Consider the following 21,172-nt stretch of genomic DNA (forward strand, 5'->3'; position numbering starts at 1 on the left):
TTGATCGATGCAGGTGACCATGTTGAGGAGACAGGAGGTGATGACCAAGGGGCAGGCTTGGGCTGAGTGGCAGGCTAAACCCGAGGACCGCAAGTTTATGTTTATGCAAATTTTTAAAATACTCTGATGTTTTGATTTGAACGTGAGACGTTTTGAGACAGTTTATTTTAGCAAAATTTTATTGGTGACGGATGATGGTGAGATTTATTTTTATGAATGTTGAGTGACGACCGTATGAATGATTTTATTTAAGAAAATTTTTAATTCTTCCGCAAATTTTAAGTAGTGTAGAATACGGTTCGTTACACCATGGCAGATCAGTTTATAAATGGCCTGAATCCAGATATCTTTACGTTGGTCAATACTGGGAGACCCGATAATTTCTCGGATGCATTGAATCGAGCCAAAGGTGCAGAAGCAGGATTGTTGAGGCAGCGGAGTGCTCCTTATGTTGCTCCGATACCGAGACCGCCATTACCGACATCCCAAACTCCTCCTCCAAGATTTGATAGTGGCGGTAGTAGCAGTGGCAGAAAGGAACAGCTGAAGGCGAAGGGGAAACAGTTTAAGCGACCTGGGAGCAGTTCGTCCAGCTCCAGCGGATCAAGACAGACAGGTTTTGATCAAAGTTCAAGGACTTCAGGTGTTTACTGTAATTCTTGTGGAGGTAGGCATGCGACTGAACAGTGCCAAGGAGTTACAGGCCGATGCAACATTTGTAGGCAACCGGGGCATTTTGCCAAAGTCTGTCCCCAGAGGAGCGTACAGCAAGGCCAGAGTGGAAGAGCATCCGGTTCCGTACCTCAGTTTGAGCGGCAGGCATCATCAGTTCACTCTTTTCAGCCTCCACCAGTACAGACTCCACCCAGAGGCCGAGGTAGTCAGACGGTGACTCAACCTCCGAGGCAACAGGCTCAAGTGTTTGCATTGACAGAAGAGCAAGCACAAGATGCACCAGATGATGTTATAGCAGGTAACTGCTCTCTTTATGGTTATCCTGCTTATATCTTGATAGATATAGGTGCATCGCATACATTCATTTCAGAACGATTTGCATTGTTGCATTCTTTGCCTGTTGAGTCTTTGCTAGATGTTGTGTCTATTAATTCTCCGTTGGGAAGTGGATTGATATCTGTAACTACGGTTAGACATTGCATTCTACAGTTTGAGGGGCATGAGATTGACCTAGATTGTATAGTGTTGGGTCTAGCTGATTTTGATTGTATAGTCGGTATTGATATGCTAACAAAGTATAGAGCTACCGTGGATTGTTTCCACAAGATTGTCAGATTCAGACCCGAGATGACAGACGAGTGGAAATTCTACGGGAAGGGTTCCAGATCTCGGATTCCCTTGATTTCGGCTCTTACTATGAACAGATTGTTACAGAAAGGAGCAGATGGTTTCTTTATTTATGCTGTAGATATGCAGAAGTCGAGCCCGGCGTTGGCAGATATACCAGTAGTGCGGGAATTTCCAGATATTTTTCCAGATGAGATCCCAGGATTACCTCCGGTTCGTGAGGTAGACTTCAGTATTGATCTTACACCAGGTACCGTCCCTATTTCGAGAGCTTCGTATAGGATGGCACCCATCGAACTAAAAGAACTGAAAGCACAGTTAGAAGATCTTCTGGCCAAGGGATATATCAGACCTAGTGTATCTCCTTGGGGCGCTCCAGTGCTGTTCGTGCGAAAGAAAGATGGTTCGATGCGATTGTGTATAGACTACCGGCAACTGAACAAGGCAACGATCAAGAATAAATATCCTTTGCCTAGGATTGATGATTTATTTGATCAGTTGCAGGGATCTTCTGTGTATTCTAAGATTGATTTGCGATCCGGGTATCATCAGCTCAGAGTTCGAGATATAGACATACCAAAGACAGCATTTCGAACCAGGTATGGACATTACGAATTTATTGTCATGCCTTTTGGTTTAACCAATGCTCCTGCGGTATTTATGGGCTTGATGAACCAAGTGTTTCAGAAATATCTGGATGAATTTGTCATTGTTTTCATCGATGATATTTTGGTGTATTCAAATAACAGAAATGAGCATGCAGAGCATCTCAGAATTGTGTTGCAGACGTTGAGAAACGAGCGACTGTATGCAAAATTGTCAAAGTGTGAGTTTTGGTTGAATCGAGTTGTCTTTTTGGGACACATTATATCTGGAGATGGTATTTCTGTAGATCCGAGTAAAGTTGAAGCTGTGATCAGTTGGTCGAGGCCGACTTCTGTACCAGAAATACGCAGTTTCATGGGCCTAGCCGGATACTATAGAAGATTTATCAAGGATTTCTCCAGTATTGCAAAGCCAATAACTCAATTGACGCAAAAGAATGCACCATTTGTTTGGTCAGAGGAGTGCAAGTCTAGCTTCCTAGAACTGAAGAAAAGGCTGACTAGTGCTCCAGTACTGACGATACCTTCAGGTACGGGTGATTTCGTTGTATATTGTGATGCTTCTCATAGAGGTTTGGGATGTGTTCTTATGCAGCGAGGCCATGTGATCGCATACGCCTCGAGACAATTGAAGCCACATGAGGTACGATACCCCATTCATGATCTGGAATTGGCGGCTATCGTATTTGCATTAAAGATTTGGCGTCATTATCTCTACGACGAAAAATTTGAGATATTCTCCTATCACAAGAGCTTAAAGTACCTATTTTCTCAATCAGAACTAAATATGAGGCAGCGTAGATGGCTAGATCTTCTGAAAGACTTTGACTGTGAAATCAAATATTATCCAGGGAAGTCAAATGCAGCAGCAGATGCCTTGAGTCGTAAGGTATGTTCTTTGTCCTTATCGACGATAGGTGTTAACAAGTTAGTTGAAAATTGCTGTACATCTGGATTAGAATTTGATACAGATAGTAAGCCACTGCGACTTTTTACGATCCAAGTTGAGCCCAATTTGATTATGAGGATCAAGGAAGCACAAAGAACCGATCAGAATGTGCAAAGATCAATCCAAATGGTCAGATCAGGGCATGTATCAGAATATCAGGTACGAGATCATGTGTTGTACGTGAATAACCGTCTAGTTGTGCCAGATGTTGCAGATTTGAGACAGTAGATTCTGACAGAGGCACATTGTAGTCGGTTCAGCATTCATCCGGGTGGCAGGAAGATGTACAATGACTTAAAGACACAGTTCTGGTGGAAGCAAATGAAGTCAGACATTGCCGAATTTGTGTCTAAGTGTTTGAACTGCCAACAGGTGAAAGCTGAGAGGAAGAAGCCTGGTGGATTACTTCAAAGTTTAGCCATTCCAGAATGGAAATGGGATCACATTTCCATGGATTTTGTGACGAAGTTACCACGATCATCCAGAGGCTGCGATGCGATTTGGGTTATTATTGACAGATTGACCAAATCTGCTTGTTTCATCCCATACAGAATGACGTATAGACAGGATCAGATGGCGGAGATTTATATTCGAGAGGTAGTCAGATTGCATGGAGTGCCGAAGTCTATCATATCAGATCGCGATCCACGATTCACTTCACACTTCTGGCACAGTCTACAGCAGGCCTTAGGTACGACATTACACCTGAGTACTGCTTACCATCCTCAGACAGACGGACAGTCAGAGCGGACTATCCAGACTTTAGAGGATATGTTGAGAGCCGTCGTGCTAGATTTTGGCATTGGTTGGCAAGATTCTCTACCTCTTTGCGAATTCTCTTACAATAATAGCTATCAGACGAGTATCGAGATGGCACCGTTTGAAGCTTTGTATGGCAAGAAGTGCAGATCTCCGCTATACTGGGATGACGTTTCAGAGGTACCAGAACTTGGGCCAGATATGATTCGTGACATGACAGAGAAGGTGAAACTCATTCAGAAGAGGATGAAGACAGCACAAGATCGACAAGCAAAGTATGCCAATATCAGACGTAGACCGTTAGTATTTGAGGCGGGAGATAGAGTATTCTTAAAGATTTCTCCATTCAGAGGCGTGGTTCGATTTGGCAAACGCGGGAAACTATCTCCTCGATACATTGGTCCTTACGAGATTCTTGAGAATATTGGCGATCGAGCTTATCGACTTGCACTTCCTCCTTCTCTATCCGGGATACATGATGTCTTTCATGTATCGATGTTGCGTAAGTATATGCCAGATGTTTCTCATGTCATTCAACCTGACGAAGCTGAACTTGATCAGACATTGAGCTATGTGGAACAACCGATACAGATTCTTGATCGGAAAGAAAAGAAGCTCAGAACGAAGAATATTCCACTCGTGAAAGTTCAGTGGAGTCGTCATGGCATTGAGGAAGCGACTTGGGAAACAGAAGCAAGTATGAGACAGAAACATCCCGAGTTATTTACATGATGTATGTAATTGTTTACTTTTGCTTGTATTGCATCTTGTTGTACTTTAAGTGATTATCTACAATTTCGAGGACGAAATCATTTCTTAGAGGGGGAGAAATGTAAGGCTCGAAGATTTAGTTATCATAATCAGAGGGATTTGTTGATAATTAAGATGATTGTAGATGTATTTCATTGGACTAGAAAAGAAAGGGAAATGTATAATAAAGATGTGAAAGATAGTCAAAAGAATAAGTAAGGCTGAAGCTATGGCGCATATGCGCGAAGGAATGCGTGCATATGCATGAGAATTCCAGTAGCAGTGGCGCATATGCGCGGAAAGAGTGGCGCATATGCGTGACATGTACAGCAGCCTTGGCGCATATGCGCGAGAGTAGTGGCGCATATGCGCGGAGCGTCCAGAACCATTGGCGCATATGCGCGAGTTTAGTGGCGCATATGCGCGAGTGTTAAATCTGCCGAGAGAGTAGGTCTCGCGCACATGCGCGAGTAATGCCGCGCATATGCGCGAGACGTGTATTGCAAAGAACAAGCCATGTGTTCGAAGCATGCAAAGTATATATATAGAAGTGTCTCGATTCTTGCTTCATTTCAGCAGAAAGGTTCGAACTTCAGCGGAGAGAAGCTTCATTTCTTAGACTTTATAATTGTGATTTTGCAAGATTTAGCAATCCAAATTCAAATCCGACTTCGATTTTGAACTCCTCTCTTCATTATCTACAAAGTGATGTAAGTTTTATTCGATTTCAGTAAGTTTTGAAATTCGAATATTGGGGAAATGAGAATATGATAGTTATATTGTGTTCTTGGCATATTGAGCATGATATATTTGTAAACGGATCAAAGAAAGGATATCATATGAATTTCCTATGAATTTCAGTATGATTTATGAATTGTTGGGATAGGATTTATTGTGTTTTGGATGGATATTATATTGGGTTATGAATTAGATGATTGAGGATGAGATAATGTTGATATCTGTTAAGAATTTGATTGACCGGTATCGAGAATTACGTCGTTATGCCGTCAGATTGTATTGAGATCACGTAGTGACTTGGTTATGTGTTGATTTAGATTAGAAATTGATAGAGTGCGTATCCACATTTCCATTTCAGATTCGTATTGGCGACCGTGACAGCGATTCTACGACGAAAGGTATAGTACATGTTTTGTTTGGGGAATCACGACTCAAATGAGATCACATTTGAGTTTCCCAACCAAAATCACATACTTGTTTTATTGTTCATACCTTGATATGATTATGATTGTTATAGAATTGTTTATAGAATTTGTATGCAGATCTTGCTATGCTTTGTTTACAGATCGTGTAGCATTGCATTATGCTTGTTTACAGATTTTGTATTCATGCATTAAGATAGGGCAGTCTGGAGATCAGGCAGACTACTAGATGTTCGGCGATATCTCAGCTTAGGGGAAGATCACCGCCCATATTGTAGACGCGGATACAGATCAGGCCGAAGTCTAGGAATAAGACGTACAGCACCTCGATTGGTAGGGTAGGTGACAGCCAGTGACGTCTTATTCACAACGGGATCCCTAGAGTTCTAGTCGAGTCGAGTCTAGACATGATTAGATTCGCATTGCATGATTTTATATGAATGACATTCATATCAGCATGTTTCATGTTTAGATTGTTTATATGCATGTTACATGTTTATACTGGGATTTGTTCTCACCGGTTTTCCGGCTGTTGTTATGTCTGTATGTGTGCATAACAACAGGTGGGGCAGGATCTGGGTCGAGACAGAGATGATCAGGATAGCGTGGTGATCTCGGGCGCAGCAGAGGACTAGTGGTTCTTTTGTTAGACTTGTAGTACCGTTTGTTTCTAGATGGTATTGAACACTAGTTGTAAGAACAAGACTTGTACTTCATGTTTATATTGTATGTTAAGCTAAGAATTATGTTTGTTTAGTTACATTTGATTTAATGTAAAAAGCAAAAATTTGACCCACGTTTTTAATAACAATCCATTTAATCCCAAGAAAAAGAATTAGAGCCCGGGTCCCCACACAAATGGTTCCTCCAAAGGACTTTAACGATGCCGATCTCTTTGTTCCTCAGAACCCTAACTGAGCGATCCAAAATCTGGACCGGAATCTCTTGGTACGTCAAATTCGGCGTCAAGTCCAATGGCTCGTGGCGAAGAACATGGGAAGGATCTGCAATATACTTCCTGAGCATCGATACGTGAAACACATTATGAACTCTGTCAAGATCGGGCGGTAGGGCTAATCTGTAGGCTCTGTCACCAACTCTGTCCAAGATCTCAAAAGGGCCAATAAACCTCGGACTCAGCTTACCCTTCTTACCAAATCGCATCACACCCTTGAGAGGTGCTATCTTCAAAAATACATGATCGCCAACCTCGAACTGCAAAGGCCTACGACGAACATCTGCATAGCTCTTCTGTCTGGACTGAGCAGTCTTCATCCTCTCTCTGATCACTGCAACAACATCGGCCGTCTGCTGGACCAACTCGGGGCCCAACATCTTCCTCTCTCCAACCTCATCCCAAAACAAAGGCGATCTGCACTTCCTGCCATAAAGTTCCTCATACGGTGCCATCCCAATCGACGCCTGGTAGCTATTGTTGTACGTGAACTCCACAAGTGGCAATTTAGAATCCCAGCTACCAGAATAATCAATAGTACAAGCTCTGAGCATATCCTCAAGAATCTGAATGACTCTCTCTGACTGACCGTCGCTCTGAGGATGATAAGCTGTACTGAAAGCTAATCGAGAACCCAAAGCTCTATGCAAACTCTTCCAAAACTCGGAGGTAAATCTGGGGTCACGATCAGACACAATCGACACAGGGACACCGTGAAGTCTAACAATCTCGGCAATGTAGTCCTCGGCATACTGATTCATGGAGTACGTCGTCTTGACTGGGAGAAAGTGCGCTGACTTGGTCAATCGATCAACGATGACCCAAATGGAATTATAACCTCTCTGAACTCTGGGAAGACCAGTCACGAAATCCATCGTAATATGTTCCCACTTCCACTGAGGAATCGGCAATGAAAGCAATGTCCCAGCAGGTCTCTGATGCTCAATCTTCACCTGCTGACAAGTAAGGCACTGAGAAATGAACAATGCAATATCTTTCTTCTTACCTGGCCACCAATAGAGTCGACGAAGATCCTGATACATCTTCGTACTGCCTGGATGAATCGAATAAGGTGCGGTATGAGCCTCTGACAGAATGTCTCGTCGAATATCATCGCCAATAGGAACACAGATACGGCCTCTGAAAGTCACCAATCCATCACCATTCGAACCAAACTCTGAATTCCCTCTCTCCTCTGCTCTAGCTCTCAACTCTGTCAACTGAACATCAGTCGACTGCTCTCTACAGATCCTGTCCGTCAAAGTAGATCGAATAACCAACGCTGAAAGACGAGCAATGGTACCTGGAATCACCAGATCAATCTCTTCTCTCTGCAAATCCAACAACAATGGCCTCTGAATCAAAGAACTCAATGAAGCACTCGACTTGCGACTCAACGCATCTGCCACAACGTTCGCCTTCCCTGGGTGATAACTGATAGTCACATCATAATCCTTGACAAGCTCTAACCACCTCCTCTGCCGCATGTTGAGCTCTTTCTGCGAAAACAGATACTTCAAACTCTTGTGGTCTGTGAAGATCTCACACTTTTCGCCATACAGATAATGCCTCCAAATCTTCAGGGCGAAAACCACAGCTGCTAGCTCCAAATCATGCGTCGGATAATTCTTCTCATAATCCTTCAACTGGCGAGAAGCATAGGCAATAACCTTACCTCGCTGCATCAGCACTGCACCAAGGCCTCTCTTCGACGCATCGGTATAGACCACAAAATCCTCGGAACCACTAGGCAAAAAAAGAACAGGAGCTGTCGTCAACCTGTCCTTCAACTCCTGAAATGCACGCTGGCAATCGATGGACCACTCGAACTTCACAGTCTTCCTCGTCAGATTGGACAATGGCAGGGCAATCTTGGAAAAATCTGAAATGAAACGACGATAATAACCCGCCAAACCAAGGAAACTGCGTACCTCAGAGACAGTGGTAGGAATAGGCCAATTCTGAATCGCCTCTATCTTCAATGGATCAACAGCAATGCCATCTCTCGAAACGACATGGCCTAGAAAAGAAATCTGATCCAGCCAAAACTCACACTTCTTCAACTTGGCAAACAACCTCTTCTCTCGCAACAACTGAAGCACAACTCTGAGATGCTCTGCATGAAGCTCTCTGGTCTTGGAATAGATAAGAATGTCGTCGATGAAAACAATGACGAAGCTATCCAGATAAGGCTTGAACACACGGTTCATCAAATCCATGAAGACTGAAGGGGCATTGGTCAAACCAAAAGACATCACGAGAAACTCAAAATGACCATACCTGGTCCTGAAAGCCGTCTTAGGGACATCAGACTCCCTAACCTTCAACTGATAGTAGCCAGACCGAAGATCAATCTTCGAAAACACAGTGGCACCATGAAGCTGATCAAACAAATCATCTATCCGTGGCAACGGATACTTGTTCTTGACAATCACTTTATTGAGCTCCCTGTAGTCGATACACAGCCGCAAAGATCCATCCTTCTTCTTGACAAACAGAACCGGGGCTCCCCAAGGCGAAGAACTCGGACGAATAAAACCCTTATCTAGAAGATCCTGCAACTACGCCTTCAACTCCTTCATCTCAGTAGGGGCCATCCGGTACGGAGCCTTAGAGATAGAAACCGTACCAGGAGCTAGATCGATAACGAACTCAACATCTCTGTCCGGTGGCAAACCCGGAACATCATCCTCAAACACATCAGCAAACTCTCTCACGACATCAATATCATCAATATTCAACTTAATCAGTCTATCAACATCCACAATAGAAGCAAGAAACCCATCGCAACCTCTACACAGCAATCTCTCAGCCTCAAGACAAGAAATAAAAGGAAGGACCAGTGAAGTACCTGAGCTGGCGAGAACTCCTCCCTGGCCATCATCTGCAAAAGTCACCTTCTTAGCAACACAATCGATAACTGCACGGTAAGTCGAAAGCCAATCCATGCCAAGAATAACATCGAAGGCAACCATAGGGATAACAATCAAATCAGCGAAGACAACTCGCTCCTCAATACGAACAGGGCACGCAAATACAATCGATGTCGGGCACAAGACATCTCCCGAAGACAAAACAACACTAAGCTGAAGGGGAAGAACAGAAGGAACTATACCCAAAGATCTCAAAAACAATTCAGACATAAAAGAATGAGTAGCACCAGTATCAATCGAAGTAGTAGCTACTCTGCCTGAAATCAAAATAGTACTAGAGATTAATGAAGAATCACAATTAATACCTTCCTTGGTCATCGAAAAGATACGACCCTGCACCTTCCCTTGGCTAGCTCCTTGAGGACAATCTCTGGAAACGTGGCCTGCCGTGCCACAACGATAACAAGTATGAGTGCCAAATCTGCACTCTCCACGGTGATGCTTGCCACACTTTGGACACAGTGGCTTCTCAGGATCAAATGGAACAACTGGAACTGGCGGAAGTCTAGGACTCGACTCCATCTTGCCCTTGCCCTTGAAACGATCCCTGCCCCTCTGATTAGAACCCTGGCCTCTCTGAGCAACAGCTTGGTGCCTCTCTTGCCTCTCCCTGGCGATATCCTTCTCATCCTGCTCGGCCAACAAAGCTTTGGACACGATCTCCTTGAAAGTAACAGCCTTGGACATGTTGATATCACGGCGAATCTCAGCTCTAAGGCCTCGAATGAAATGAGCGCCTTTATCTTTGTCGTTCGAAGCAATATACGGAGCAAAAAGGCAACCCTCCTCAAACTTCAGGATATACTGACCAACATCCAAGCTCCCCTGTCGAAGCTCCAAGAACTCCGTAACCTTCCTCGCTCGAAGTGCATCGGGGAAATACTTGTCGTAGAACAAGTCCGTAAACTCAGACCACTTCAGTGTCGCAACAGTAACACTGACCTTCGTCGCATTCCACCAAATGTGGGCAGCCTTAACCAACATGAAAACAGCACAACTGATCCTGTCTTTGTCCTCATACTGGAGATGATCGAAGATAGCTTCAAGCGCCTTGACCCACTCGACAGCAACTAAAGGATCGGTGCTACCTGCGAATTCCGGTGGATCCATTCTCTTGAAAGCAGAAAAGACGGCATCAGTGCCAACAGCCTGAGCAACCTGACCTCTCACTTGGCCTCGACCCTGTCCTGCTCCTTGCAATCGGAGCAACTACTGAATCTGATCACTATGCACCTTAGCCTGCTCCTTAAGCAACTTGCCGAACTCGTCGACAACTCTCGAGGAAGAACTATCCTCACCCTCTGCCGCCTTACGCTTAGGAGGCATACTCTACAATTGCTCACAAGACACCAATCAATATATAACAATGGATAGATGCAAGAAAACATACCCGGATAGTTGAAAGTAGACGAAGTCATATGCATTGGTCCGAAGAACACCGCTCTGATACCACTAAATGTGACTCCCTGACCCGTAACATTAAAAATACAGCGGAAATAAAATTTTCTTTTAAAATATGGAAGGAGTTTCAAAATACATTTCATAAAAATGTTTACAAAATAATCACATGATCATTCAAATGACATACAAAATACAAAACAATCATTCTTATGATCATGTCCCAAAATGGTACAAAACAATCTTCCTTCCAACGGTGTATGCATATGACTCCCATCCACGATCACTGTCCTGGTCGGTCACTCTTATCTGCATCACATGAATAAACTGAAATGAGAATAAATCTCAGCAAGTGGAACTCTAACATAGCAATGATACATAGTATACTCTGTAAAACATGACTTTGAAATCATAAATACCATCAACTCTGAAACATGAATACTGTAGCAATAACTGTAGCAATAGCATATCAATAAGATAGCAATAAGATGGTATTCTCTTTTCTCTGGTTGGATTGATATCAATAGTATCTCTGCTCTGGTGCTAATATCCCTATCGATATAAACCGATAACTCTGAGGGATAAAAGCCTATGGTCGATGATCATCTAATTGCATGCAATGCTCTGACTATGATTAATCAATCCAATAAAACATTTGAACTCTGAATATCATTTAAAACCGTCCTTTCGCAATATCATATTTTCTCTTGTATTCCCTTTTAACAATAGTGAGATATACAATACCTCCAATAGATAATCAATGAAATCAATACATAACAATGGATCAATGGAAGGGAATATCACTTTAAAATCTTTAAAACACAATACATATAATATCATGTGAGCAAAAAGGATGAAATTCCACTTACAAACCAATAGAACACCTCAAACTTAGCTCTTGGTACACCACCTACAACAATAATCCATAAACAACACCAATATCAACTCTATATCCACAAATACAAGTCAAATAATCCATTAACCAACTCAAACATCAAGCCCAAGTCAACCCTTAACTCAAAACCTTAATAGAATCGCACCAAAAACTTACCTAAGCTTCCTTATACCACGGAGAACGACAATCTCAAGCCGGAATTCCAAATAACTCCAAGAATCAAAGGTAGGAAGCAATTGAAATGGATGAAAACCCTTAAGAAATGAGAGAATCTCGAAATGAAGAGGAAAGGATAAGATAAAGTATGGCCAACCACTCCCAAAAGCAACTAAATATCTCGCCCATACTTACACCGCGGGTGCGGTCACACAAGCACCGCGGGTGCGCTAAGCTCACGGCATTCCAACAAAAATCCCATGCACGATCACCGCGGGTGCGGTGCTACAATTACCGTGGGTGCGGTCTCACCGCGGGTGCGGTGCTTACACTGCCGCGGGTGCGGTGATGCCACGGCCTTCAAATTCTAAAATGATGAACAGTACACCGCGGGGGCACTCCTCTAAGAGCGCGGGTGCACTCAAGCTACGGCAATGAACAGTACCAATGCAACTAAAATCAATCCGAAATGCTGAAACGAACAATCAACACCAACTAATACCTCAAAACAATAATAACCAATAATACTATGGCCCAAAACACAACTCTAAACATCTAATCACATAACCCAAATAACAAGTAAAGCTTAAACCGTACCGTACACCGGGCTCGGCTATTACACCTTGGGCGGTTTTGGACTCCCACTTGGTTCACTGGTGCCTCATTTTGCACATAGAATGGATTGTAGTCTTGACAGTCCTTCGCATAGTGTTCCCCTCCACACTTTTCACAGAATATCTCTTGAAGACGCATCGCCGTGCCACCCACATTCAAGCCGTCTATTTTCCTGTTTAAAGCATCAAGTTGTGCAGTAATAGCAGAAAAATCAGTTACTTGGTGCACTCCTGCACTTCTCCGCTGGTTGTTCCTGTCAGATTGAGGATGATAACTGCTAGCAGCCATCTCCTCCAACAACTCATATCCTTCTTCCGCAGTCTTCCTCAAAAGGTTCCCACACGCAGCAGCATCTATCATAGTACGGTTAGGAGTAAGCAAACCGTAATAAAATGTTTGAACGACTAACCCAAGTGGTAACTCGTGATGTGGGCATCTTCGTAGTAGGTCCTTGAAGCGTTCCCATGCCTCATATAAAGATTCCTGATCGAATTGAGCGAATGTTGTAATGCCTGCCCGCAGCTTCATGGTCTTGGAGGGAGGAAAGTATTTGATGAGAAAAGCTTTCGCCATGTCGTCCCACGTAGCGATCGAACCTACAGGCAAACAATTTAACCATGCTTTAGCTTTATCACGTAAAGAGAAAGGAAATAAACGCAACCTAACAGCATCATCAGAAACTCCATTGAATTTAAAAGTATCGCAAATTTCAAGAAAATCTGCGATGTGCGTGTTTGGATCATCTACTGCAGTTCTCCCGAATTGGACTATGTTCTGAATCATCTGAATTATGGCTGGCTTGATTTCAAAGTGATTTCCCCGCACGATCGGTCTCACAATGCTAGGGCGTGCACCCTCCAACGAAGGTTGGGCATACTCCAGTATTGGTATGCGACGCGGTATCTCGACTTGTCTATTTTCACGATGTTCCTCCTCACGTTCTGGCTCGTGTCTCTCCATCAGTTCTTTAAGCCTCTGTTGTTGTCTTCTCCTGCGGAAGGTTCTTTCAATTTCAGGATCAAACTCAAACTCCACGTCAAGTGACTTTGGCATGCACTGGAAGAGATATCTGTAATAAAATATGAAGTGTTATCTCAAGAGAAATAAAATAATGCTAAAGGAAATAACTAAAAATAAAATTGTAGATTAACAGTCCCCGGCAACGGCGCCAAAAACTTGATCGAGCAAAACTTGCACAGTAAAATCCCCAATAAAAATATGATTTTGTATGCTCAAATTAATCGCAAGTGCACGATGTCAAGTTATAATATAGTGTACGTGAGTACGAGTATCGTTCCACTGAAGACTGCGTTTTACAATTGTTATTTTCAGTTATTGAACATTTAGCAACGAAAAGTGATTTGATTGTTTTATTACTACTAAAATCAAATAAGAATGCAAATAACAATTCAAAATCAAGTAATGAGATATGATGTCTAAAATGGTTGAGTAAAATTCAATGAAAAATGGATTTGTTGGGAATCTCGGTTCACCTACCCCTCGTTAATTAATTAATTCGTTCGATCGTGATCTACGCTTCCGACAGGATTTCCTAATCTATTGAACACACTCTCTCGAGCTATGCCAAACTAATTCTACTCAATGAAGTAATTAAATATCTTTAATTATTTATCAAGAGCGAATCGCATTTCGATCTATGAAATCCCCTAATTTTCGACCCTAAGGACTATGACTATCGGCACGTATCCAATTTCATATATCTATGTAAATTGTAGATCCGCGAATTCTACTACTCGATCCTATCACTCGTTATTCTCTCGAACTCACTCGTGATACGAAAACGTCGTTAAAGTTAGCTACGCTTTAATTGAAAGAGGACCGGTTACGGTGGCCGGAAGCGCAACGGAAGTCAAAAATTTTAAATTTAATCACTAAATTTCGGCCACCCTTGGTTTAGGTGTAATATTTATAAAAACTCCAAAAACATGCATAGGATGTTTAAGAAAGATTACCTATCAACCTCTTGAGGTTGATGTAATGGCTCCAACTAAAGTATGAATACTTTAGCTCTTCTTTGGTAGACAAATCTACAAGCACACCCTCTTCCTCTTCAAGAATTAGGCCCACCACTTAGCTATGTAAATCCCCTCAAGTTTTGCACTAGAAAAACTTGAGGATTTTTCAATGAGAAGACTTTTATTCTCCAACACTTGAAGAACAAAAGAGAGAAGAAAAATGTGAGAGAAAAATGGGATGAATATTTCGGCCAAGCTAGGTGCAAGAATGAGGGAGAAAATTGAGTCTTGGGGTTGCAAAAAGCTAGATCCAAAAGTTGCATGCCATGCAATATTTTATTAAAAAGTATTCAAGACCCTTGATCTCCCAAGCATGCAAACCCTAGTGGGCTTGCAACTTTTGCAAGGCCCATGGACTCTTTTCTAATTGTCTCAAACACATTTGAGCCCAATTATATTTTACTTGATTTTACTCAAGCCCACTAGTTAAATAATTAATTCCAATTGGGCTCTACAAGGCCCAATGTTATTTAATTAATCCAACACTTGAATTAATTTAATTATTTGGACTCTACTAGGCCCACTAGTGTTTAATTAATTCAACACTTGAATTAATTTAATTAAGTCCATAATAATGTTTATGAAAATCACAATTTTCAAATACATTATTCACTTGGCCAAATTTTAATCTAGGAACACTTCCATAAATTAAAATTTATATTTTTCTCATAGAAGTCATACTTCTATTTTTCTTTACACTTATAAACTCTTTTATAAGTCGTTCAACACATTGAACTATTTTCTCCTTTATAGAAGTCATACTTCTAATTTTCCTTTCGCTTATAAACACCTTTATAAGCCGTTCAACACATTGAACTATTTTTACTTCTCATCGGGATTTACAAAGCTAGTACTTGTGTGGCCCTCAATGGTTCATTGATACAACTAGCCGTGGGTTCACATCTCTATGTGATTCGGACTAAACATGTCCTTATTCGAGCATACCCCAATTGCTCCATTCTTACTTATCAACTCCTTGATAGCTAAGAACGTCAGAACTCAAGTCTGATAGTACCCAACCAATCACGTTAAACGCCTAGCAGCATCGCTTACGTGATTCCCTAGGTATCACATGATAGTGCCTGCAAGAACCATTCAATTATGGTTAGCGTACAGTACGGTCCCTTCAACTCATATATCCCGACCGATTCGACAACTATTGGTTTATCGAGAGTTGTCAATGAATCGATACTATGTGTCATGTCGTAGTTGCATCGATGGTGTAATCTATGAAACCCTTTCATAATTACCACCATACTCTGATCAGAGATTTCAACCTACATACACATGATAACACATAGGATATCCATACCCGAAGGTAAGCGGTGAATCCCCGACTACAATGCATCGACTCCTATGTGTTTCGACAGAACACCCAACCTTGCCACCTGATGACCCCATGAGAGTCGGTAAACAAGTCAAAGTGTAATTCTAGCACATAGAGTCTCAATGTTGTCCCGGGTCATAAGGACTAATTCTGTACAACCATAAACCAGGACTTTTCCACTCGATAAGTGAGAACCACTTGGAAAGTCCTTTTATGGAGGGTTGTTCAGTGCACTCTACAAGGAGCACCTATCTGCATGTTCGGACATCACAATGTCCCCTACCAATGAAACATGGTACTCACATCGCAGATACTAGTCTCTAACTCGAGCGGCCTTTATCCTTCTTAGTGGCGGCTGAATCGACTAGGAACGGTTTAGAATATACAGTATTCCAAATATGAGTTTCATGATACTCATCATATGAGCATCTCATATTCTTTCTACTATTTGTATATTCAAGGGCTTTATCTATGCAACTAGCATGGGTATACAGATAAAGATGTGCCATAATAATAATTTCAAATATTATTAAAATAAAGATTGCTTATACATAGAGTTTCATTGCGAACACTCGGCCAACACTTGGCTCGACGGGCACCTACTCTAACAATCTCCCACTTGCACTAGAGCCAACTACCCATATGCTTTAATCCCATTGATTCGCGATGCTTGTCGAATAATGGTCCAGGTAAAGGCTTAGCTAGTGGATCAACAACATTATCGGCGGAGCCGACTTTGTCAAAGACATTTCTCCTCTTTCCACAATCTCTCCGAGGATGTGGTACTTTCTCAATACTAGTTTGGATTTCTGATGAGACCTTGGCTCCTTTTGTGACACCCCGATCCTCTTTTAAAATAAATACGCAGCGGAAATAAAATTTTCTCTTTAAAATATACGGAAGGAGTTTCAAAATACATTTCATCAAATATCTTTACAAAATAAATACATGATCATTTAAATGACATAACAAAAACAAAACATCATTCCTATGACCATGCCAAAATCCTCCTTCCAACGGTGTATGCATATGACCCCCGATCTACAGTCAACGTCCCGAGGCACCACTCTGATCTGCATCACATGAAAATAACTGAAATGAGAATAAATCTCAGCAAGTGGAACTCTTATATAACAATGAACAATAACTCTGTAAAACATCTCTTTGAAATCATAAATACCATCAACTCTGAACTGTAAACTCTGAATATCAATAATATAGCAATAGCATAAAATATGATGGTATTTCTCTTTTGCTCTGGGGATTGATATCAATAGTATCTCTGCTCTGGGGTTGCTCGTATCCCAAATCGATATAAATACCGATAACTCTGAGGGATATAAGCCTCTGGGCGATGATCATCTAATATTGCATGCAATCTCTGACTATGTATTTATCAATCCGAAAACATTTAAACTCTTCTCTGGTTTTAACAATCACTTTGAACTCTATATATCTCTTTGTATTCCCTTTAATCAATAATGAGACATACAATGCCTCCAATACATATAACAATACATACTATGGATCAAATGAAAGGGAATAACACAATAAACTCTTTGAAACATATACATATAAAATCATGTGAGCAAAAGGAATGAATTTCCACTTACAAACCACAACAAACACCTCAACTTAGCCCTTGATCACCACCTACAACAAATAATCCACAAATAACACCAATATCAACTAAATATCCAAGATTACAAGCTAAATAATCCATAAATCCACATAAACAACCAACCTAAACAACTCTTAATTTACAACCTTAACAGAATCGCACCAAAAACTTACCCAAGCTTCCTAGCACCAAGGAGAACGTCGAACTCAAGTCGAAATTCCAAACAAACGCTTGAATCGAAGATAGGAAGTGAAAGAAATGACCAAAAACCCTTGCAATGGAGAGAAATGCGAAAATGAGAAGGAAAGAAAAAGGAAAAGTGATGGCCAACCACTCCAAAATCGACTAAATATCTCGCCCATACCTTCACCGCGGGTGCGCCAACACAAGGACCGCGGGTGCGCTGAGCTTTCGGCAGTCCACAAAAATCCTGAACCACAGACACCGCGGGTGCGGTACTGCAAGCACCGCGGGTGCGCTACACACCGCGGGTGCGGTCACTGCATCACCGCGGGTGCGGTGTGCTCACGGCATTCCAACTCCAAAACAGCACAGTACACCGCGGGGGCACTCCAGTTAAGAGCGCGGGTGCACTCAAGTCACGGCCAAGCACTATTCCCAAGCAACTAAAATCGAACCGACACTCTGAAACGAACAACCAACATCAACTAACACCTCAAGACAATAAAACTAACAATACTATAGCCCAAAAATACAACTCTGAACATCTAATCAAATATCCCAAATAACAAACGAAACTTAAATCGTACCGTACACTGGGCTCGGCTATTACAATCTCCCCCCCTTAAGGGAATTTCGTCCGCGAAATTGACGTCACGGCACGAACAACTCAGGATACTTCTCTCTCATCTCATCCTCTGGTTCCCACGTAGCCTCCTCTAACAAATGGTTCCTCCAAAGAACTTTGACAATGCCGATCTCTTTGTTCCTCAGAACTCTAACTGTGCGATCCAAAATCTGAATCGGAATCTCTTGATATGTCAAATTCGGCGTCAAGTCCAATGGCTCATGGCGTAGAACATGGGAAGGATCTGCAACATACTTCCTGAGCATCGAAACGTGAAACACATTATGAACTCTGTCAAGATCTGGAGGTAGGGCTAATCTGTAGGCTCTGTCACCAACTCTGTCCAAAATCTCGAATGGACCAATAAATCTAGGACTCAACTTGCCCTTCTTGCCAAATCTCATCACACCCTTGAGAGGTGTTATCTTCAGAAACACGTGGTCGCCAATCTCGAACTGCAAAGGTCTGCGACGAACATCTGCATAGCTCTTCTGTCTGGACTGGGCAGTCTTCATCCTTTCTCTGATAACAGCAACAACATCAGCAGTCTGCTGGACCAACTCTGGTCCCAACATCTTCCTCTCACCAACCTCGTCCCAATACAAGGGAGACCTGCACTTCCTGCCATAAAGTGCCTCATACGGTGCCATGCCAATCGTCGCCTGGTAGCTATTATTATAAGTGAACTCAGCCAAAGGCAACAAAGAATCCCAGCTACCTGGAAAGTCTATAGTACACGCTCTGAGCATATCCTCAAGAATCTGAATGACTCTCTCTGACTGACCATCACTCTGAGGATGATAGGCTGTACTGAACGCTAATCGCGAACCCATAGCTCTGTGCAAACTCTTCCAAAACTCTGAAGTAAATCTGGGGTCACGATCAGACACGATCGACACAGGAACACCATGAAGTCTGACAATCTCTGCTATGTAGTCCTCGGCATACTGGTTCATCGAATACGTCGTCTTGACTGGAAGAAAGTGCGCTGACTTAGTCAATCTATCAACGATAACCCAAATAGAATTGAAACCTCTCCGCACTCTGGGAAGACCAGTCACGAAATCCATCGTAATATGCTCCCACTTCCACTGAGGAATCGGCAACGACAACAATGTCCCAGCAGGTCTCTGGTGCTCAATCTTCACCTGCTGACAAGTAAGGCACTGAGAAATGAACACGGCAACATCCTTCTTCATACCTGGCCACCAGTAGAGTCGACGAAGATCCTGATACATCTTCGTACTGCCTGGATGAATCGAATACGGCGCGGTATGAGCCTCTGTCAGAATATCTCTACGAATATCGTCGCCAGAAGGAACACAAATACGACCTCTGAAAGTCACCAAACCATCACCATTCAAGGCGAACTCTGAATTACCTCTAATCTCTGCTCTATCTCTCAACTCTGTCAACTGAACATCAGTCGACTGCTCTCTACGAATCCTGTCCGTCAATGAAGATCGAATAACTAACGCTGAAAGACGAGCAATGGTGCCTGGAATCACCAGATCAATATCCTCTCTCTGCAAATCCATCAGTAACGGTCTCTGAATCAAAGAACTCAATGAAACACTCGACTTGCGGCTTAAAGCATCAGCCACAACATTCGCCTTCCCTGGGTGATAACTGATAGTTACATCGTAATCCTTGACAAGCTCTAACCACCTCCTCTGCCGCATATTGAGCTCTTTCTGCGAGAACAGATACTTCAAACTCTTGTGGTCTGTGAAGATCTCACACTTTTCGCCATACAGATAATGTCTCCAAATCTTAAGGGCGAAAACCACAGCTGCTAGCTCCAAATCGTGCGTCGGATAATTCTTCTCATAATCCTTCAACTGGCGAGAAGCATAGGCAATGACCTTACCTCTCTGCATCAACACTGCACCGAGACCCTTCTTCGACGCATCGGTAAAGACCACAAAATCCTCTGAACCACTGGGCAATGCGAGAATAGGAGCTGACGTCAATCTATCCTTCAACTCCTGAAATGCGCTCTGGCAATCTATAGACCACTCGAACTTCACAGTCTTCCTTGTCAGATTGGACAATGGCAGGGCAATCTTGGAAAAATCCGAAATAAAACGACGATAATAACCCGCCAAACCAAGGAAACTGCGTACCTCTGAAACAGTCGTAGGAATAGGCCACTTCTGAATCGCCTCTATCTTCATCGGATCAACAGCAATGCCATCCCTCGAAACGACATGGCCTAGAAAAGAAATCTGATCCAGCCAAAACTCACACTTCTTCAACTTAGCAAACAACCTCCGCTCTCTCAGCAACTGGAGAACAACTCTGAGATGCTCTGAATGAAGCTCTCTGGTCTTGGAATAGATCAATATATCGTCGATAAAGACAATGACGAAGCTATCCAAATACGGCTTGAACACACGGTTCATCAGGTCCATGAAAACAGAAGGGGCATTGGTCAAACCAAAAGACATCACGAGAAACTCATAGTGACCATACCTGGTCCTGAAAGCCGTCTTAGGGATATCAGACTCCCTAACCTTCAACTGATAGTAGCCAGACCGAAGATCAATCTTCGAGAAAACAGTGTCACCCTGGAGTTGGTCAAATAGATCGTCAATCCGTGGCAACGGATACTTGTTCTTGATCGTCACTTTGTTGAGCTCTCTGTAATCGATACACAGACGCAAAGACCCGTCCTTCTTCTTAACAAATAGAACCGGAGCTCCCCAAGGCGAAGAACTCGGACGAATGAAACCCTTATCTAGAAGATCCTGCAACTGCGTCTTCAACTCTTTCATCTCGGTAGGAGCCATCCTATACGGAGCCTTAGAAATAGGAACCGTACCTGGAGCAAGATCAATAACAAACTCTACATCTCTATCCGGCGGCAAACCCGGAACATCATCCTCAAACACATCCGCAAA

The 21,172-nt window shown here is 42.6% G+C and overlaps 1 non-coding gene across 1 annotated transcript; it reads left to right on the forward strand.

Annotated features, from left to right (window-relative positions):
- The first annotated feature begins 12,895 nt into the window (after positions 1-12,895).
- Positions 12,896-13,001, forward strand: LOC140817609 (small nucleolar RNA R71). The gene has a single exon (XR_012114823.1). It is a non-coding gene; the product is annotated as a small nucleolar RNA R71 (small nucleolar RNA).
- Positions 13,002-21,172: the final 8,171 nt, after the last annotated feature.

Source organism: Primulina eburnea, chromosome 16 (genome assembly GCF_022965805.1).
Source record: "Primulina eburnea isolate SZY01 chromosome 16, ASM2296580v1, whole genome shotgun sequence".
Taxonomy (NCBI): Eukaryota; Viridiplantae; Streptophyta; class Magnoliopsida; order Lamiales; family Gesneriaceae; genus Primulina; species Primulina eburnea.